The sequence below is a fragment of the Mustelus asterias genome, chromosome 4, assembly GCF_964213995.1.
Source record: "Mustelus asterias chromosome 4, sMusAst1.hap1.1, whole genome shotgun sequence".
NCBI lineage: Eukaryota > Metazoa > Chordata > Chondrichthyes > Carcharhiniformes > Triakidae > Mustelus > Mustelus asterias.
The window spans coordinates 122,049,235-122,054,128 of NC_135804.1; positions in this window are offsets into that span (position 1 = coordinate 122,049,235).

The window sequence follows — 4,894 nt, forward strand, 5'->3', positions numbered from 1 at the left end:
TATCGGACTTGAATTCAGCAACACGGTAAATGCGCGGGCGCCGATCGGATCGGAGCCTCGTAAAGTGGGAATCCTTGGGTAAGTTGGGCACGGGCTTCATTATGCCGATTTAAATGCATGCAAATGCATTTAAATCAGCCCGCTGGCCGATTTGGGTGCGCGCCGGATCGGCGCCTGGCTCAGCCATTGGCAAAGGCGCGATTGGCCTTGGGTTGGATCTGGACCGTGTTTTAGGCCCGACGCCCAACTTTACCACGATTATGCGCCCGTTTTCGGGCACGAAATTTTGGTAAAATCGGGCCCATGGTCTTGAGGAATCCCTGTTGCATGAACAGTGAAGGAATTAAGGGTCATGGTGAGTGGGTGGGTAAGTGAAGCTGAGTCCACAAAAAGATTAGCCATGATCTTATTGAATGGCAGAGCAAGCTCGAGGGGCCAAATGGCCTACTACTGCTCCCAGTTCTCATGTTCTGATGTTTAACCATTAGTCAAGTTAAGCATTGATAACACCTCGTTCAAGTTTATTAATCATATTTCACTGACCTGAGGCACCAGCACTTTTCATTGCTTGCATTTTAAATCCCATAATTGTACATTTCTCATCGGCTTTTAATGCAAACTTCATGCACAATTTTTCTGTTTCCACCTGTCTGGTCCAGCTTGATCAGGATATAGAAAGCTGCAAAGAAGCCACTGCGGGTGGGTTCCTGCTCCAAATAGCTCACAAATTGCAGCAATTCCGCAAAACTACTCGGGGATGTTGGGAGATGATCAGACTGCACACTTCCTGCTCAGTTTCTGCTTGATCTGAGTATCCTGTGTACATTTTAAGAGTGTTGCACATTTTAAGTTTCAAACCATGTATTAGGCTTGGTGATTCATGGATTTGAATGGAAAGGGCTCGTCCTCCAAATTTCAGGCTTCATGCAACGCAGTTGCACTGTATTCTTCCTGACCATTGCAAGTGGATATTGCAACTGAGGCTGGTTCTCCCTTGTCAAATAAAACGAAAGATCACCGAGTTTCTGGTAACAGGAATTGGGGGTTGTTTCATTGATTTCCCAGCTTAATTAAGGAGGGTACGTTTTGGCAGAGAAGCAAATGGGGGCACCAGAGCAGTAATAAAAACAGGCAGTTCTGGAAAAACAACTCAACAAGCCTGGCAGCATCTATGGAGAGAGAAATGGAGTGAACCGGGGGGGGCGGGGGGGGGGGGGGGGGGGGGGGGGGGGGGGGGGGGGGGGGGGTGTCCCTGTCCTCCTCGCGACATGTTTCTCACAGTGGGAGGCCAGTGGCAGGATCTTCTGGGCCCGCTGCTGTGAATGGGATTTCCCATTAACTGCACCACACGCTGCCGGGAAACCCGCAACAAGAAGATCCCGCCGGCGTGAACAGCTGGAGAAATCTAACCATAGTTTTGACTCCAATATGACTTTTCTTCAGCACCGAATATGATTCTTCCTCAGCCCCAAAGCTGAGCTGTCCAGACTCGTCATTGTGCCACCCATTTCATCTACAAGCCCAACTACCTGGCACCGACAGAACAGCAATCCGTGCAGGGACTGCAGGTTGAGAGGAAAATTGTTATGGTCTTAACCTCTTTGCTTGAATTCAGCTTTGCAGAAGGGGGCGGCATCACCACTCGCTGCAAAGCTAACCTTTCACTTCCATTTTTTATGCTTTCTTATCCTCATAGGCTGGCCTTGGGGACTTTAACAGAATTGGCCGTAATCTTATCCACGCATTCATTAAACGAGTTACTGATGCTTCATTCAGGAAATCCAATAGTTTCATCTCGACACAGTGGTTAGTACTGCTGCCTCACAGCCCCAGAGACCTGTGCTCAATCCGGCCCGGGTCACTGTCTGTGTGGCGTTTGCACATTCTTCCCGTGTCTGCGTGGGTTTCCCCGCCCCCCCCCCCAAAGATGTGTGGATTAGGTGGATTGGCCATGCTAAATTGCCCCTAGTGTCAGGGGGATTGGCAGGGTAAACATGTGGGATTACGGGATTAGGGCCTGGATGGAATTGTGGTCGGTGCAGACTCGATGGGTCAAATGGCCTCCTTCTGCACTGTAGGGATTCTATTTATTCTATTCTATTCTATTTTATCTCCTTCCCCACTGACTAGAACCAGCAACATGTCAGGGCTTTCCAATATTCTGAAGTGCGTTCATTTTCCTAAAATATTGACCTGTACAAACAGAAAGGATTTCAACTCCATCGGTGCAAAGCTGCTCAGTAACTACCAGCACCATTACATGAAGCGAACGACCTTTTCCCAGGCACTTTGTGTGCTACTGTCATTTTAAAGCAATCAGCCGTGCCAGAATTATACAAAGCCAAAGGGAAAACTGGAAGAATAGTTTCTCAAAGACCAAATGCCCTTTACAATGAAACCCTTGCCACAGCCACTCATCAAAGCAGTGCATAAATATAAGACTCATGCAACCATTAAGCTCAATAATGAACCTATATTAGCATTTTCACACAGCAGCACTCTGGATATCCAGTAGATGAGTGGGTTGAATACAACATAACTTCCCTTAAAAGCTTCACCTGTTCTTGGTGGGGGTTGGGGGTGGGGGGGGGGGGGGGGGGGGAATACTCCAGGCCGCTAGCCATTGTCCGGTGAAAATTGTGATCGCTCAGAGAATCGGACGTCAGGCAAAAAAACCCATCACGATGCTCCTGGCCTGACTCACCAGTCCTGATCGGGCTCCTGCCCAGAACGGGCGACAACCTGATAATAATGCAAACCCGCTAATTGTATTACAATGGGGTTTGACAGCCCATTCACCAGGCCCCACCATTTGCCCACATCTCCAGCAGGAAATGTACCAGGCGGGCTTGAGTGCTGGTGATGCCAGACTCAGAGGGTCTAGGGGAGCACCACAAACCCTTCAGCAAAGAGGGGCATCTTCTCCACTACCATTCAAGTAAGGAGTCACCCTCCCACCCCCGCCATACACACACCACACAGGCATGAGGTTAACCTGATCTGCCCCCCTCAGACCCCTCTTCCCTCAGAGCCCCCACTCAGCCCACCTCAGACTCCCCACCGCCCACCTCCCTCCCCAGAGCACCCATTCGGGTCCCTTTCAGGCCATGTGCCTTGGCAGTGCCAATGGTGCATTGCCCCCGGCACCTTGGCACTGACACCCTGGCCTGCCTCCTTGACTACACGCACAGTCCAAAACACCAGGCCAGGATGTCAAAGCTATGGTTCAAGCGGGGGGGGGGGGGGGGGGGGGTGGCATTGCCAATTGGTGCAGGGCCTGATGAGAGTTCTGACTGGGGGGAAGGGGCTGACTGGCGGTCTAAGTGGGGAGGGGGCTGAATGGGGGGGTTTGAGTGGGGAGGGGCTGAGCGGAGGTCTGAGTGGCAGTCTGAATGGGAAGAGGAGCTCAGTGGGGGGTGTGACTGGAGATATGAGTGGGGAGAGGGGGCTGAGTGGGGGGGGGCTGAGTAGGGAGGCAGGCTGAATGGGGGGTTTGAGGGGGGGAGGGGGTTTGAGTGGTGGAGAGGGTCTGAGTGGGAAGGGGATGAGTGGGGGTTAAGTGTGTGTGTGTGTGGGGGGGGGGGGGGGTGATGGTGTTACTCTCATGCCTGCATGGTGTGTTGTGGGGGTGGGAAAAGGGGTGGCAACCTATTTTTTGTGGATTGGAAGGAAGACGTCCCTCTTTGGCGAGGGGTTGGTGGTGCTCCTCTGGTCAGTGGGGGGAGGTCACCATTTCACTATTTTGGGTGGAGGGGGGGCGCCTGTCTCCGAGTTGTAACGAAAGTGTCCTGATCTCTGAGCAGCGGAGTTGGCCAGCGGGCTGTTCGGGATGCATGAATTTGTCTCCTTCAGGTGGGTGAATCCCACCTGACAGACCCTCCCAGCACCAGCGGGAAACCCTCCAGTTTTCCCACTGGCATGGCCACCTAGTCCCGATTCAGGAGAATTCCGCCCCTTGCCAACTGCTCAATGATATTTTTATACCAAGAGGCTGAACAGCTGATGCTATAGAACCACAGGATACCTACAGGGCAAAAAGTCTGCACCACCTCTCCAAACAAGCATCCCACCTTGGTGCTCCCTTCCACCTTATTCCCATAACCCCATGCATTTACCATGGCTAATCTACCTAACCTACACATTTTGAACTGTGGGAGGGAACCAGAGTACCCGGAGGAAACCCACACAGATACAGGGAGAATGTGCAAACACCACATAGTTACTCCAGGCTGGAATCAAACCTGGGTCCCTGCTTCCGTGAGACTGCAATGCTACGCACCGTGCCACCGTGCTGCCATGCTGATTTTGACCTGTTCAGTCTCTGACATAGCTACACTGGCTTTTTACTAGGATGCAAGATGGTTTTGTCTTGAAAGAATGCATCCTCAGTATTCTTACTCCAACCATGCCGTTCCTTCTGGGCACTCCTAGAGTTTCAACTCTGAGCAGCAGACCTACAGAAATTAAATGCCTGAATCCCTGTCTTAATTCAGTCACACAACATTTTGAAGCAGCATAGGATAGTTTCTTTTTCTACTTAGGGTGGTCTACACAGGTAAGTACAGCTTGAATTCTATTTTATCTGTTTTATTACAAACCATCTTTCTTGTAGTTTTGAGCTCAAGGCCTGTAGAGTTACAGTGAAGTCTGATACGTTCCAACTGCGCTTAAAATCCTGGAAACCAGAGGATTCACTGCAAATGCCCTTTGAGTTTCCAGTGACTCTGCAGTAAATAACAATGCAGACAGCCATATATTCATAAATCAAATACTACTGATACTGCAAATCTGAAATAAAAACAAAATCTGCTGGAAATATGAAACAGGCCTGGCAGTATCTGTGTAGAGAGAGAAACAGAGTTAACATTTTGAATCAAATACAGTTCTAAACACT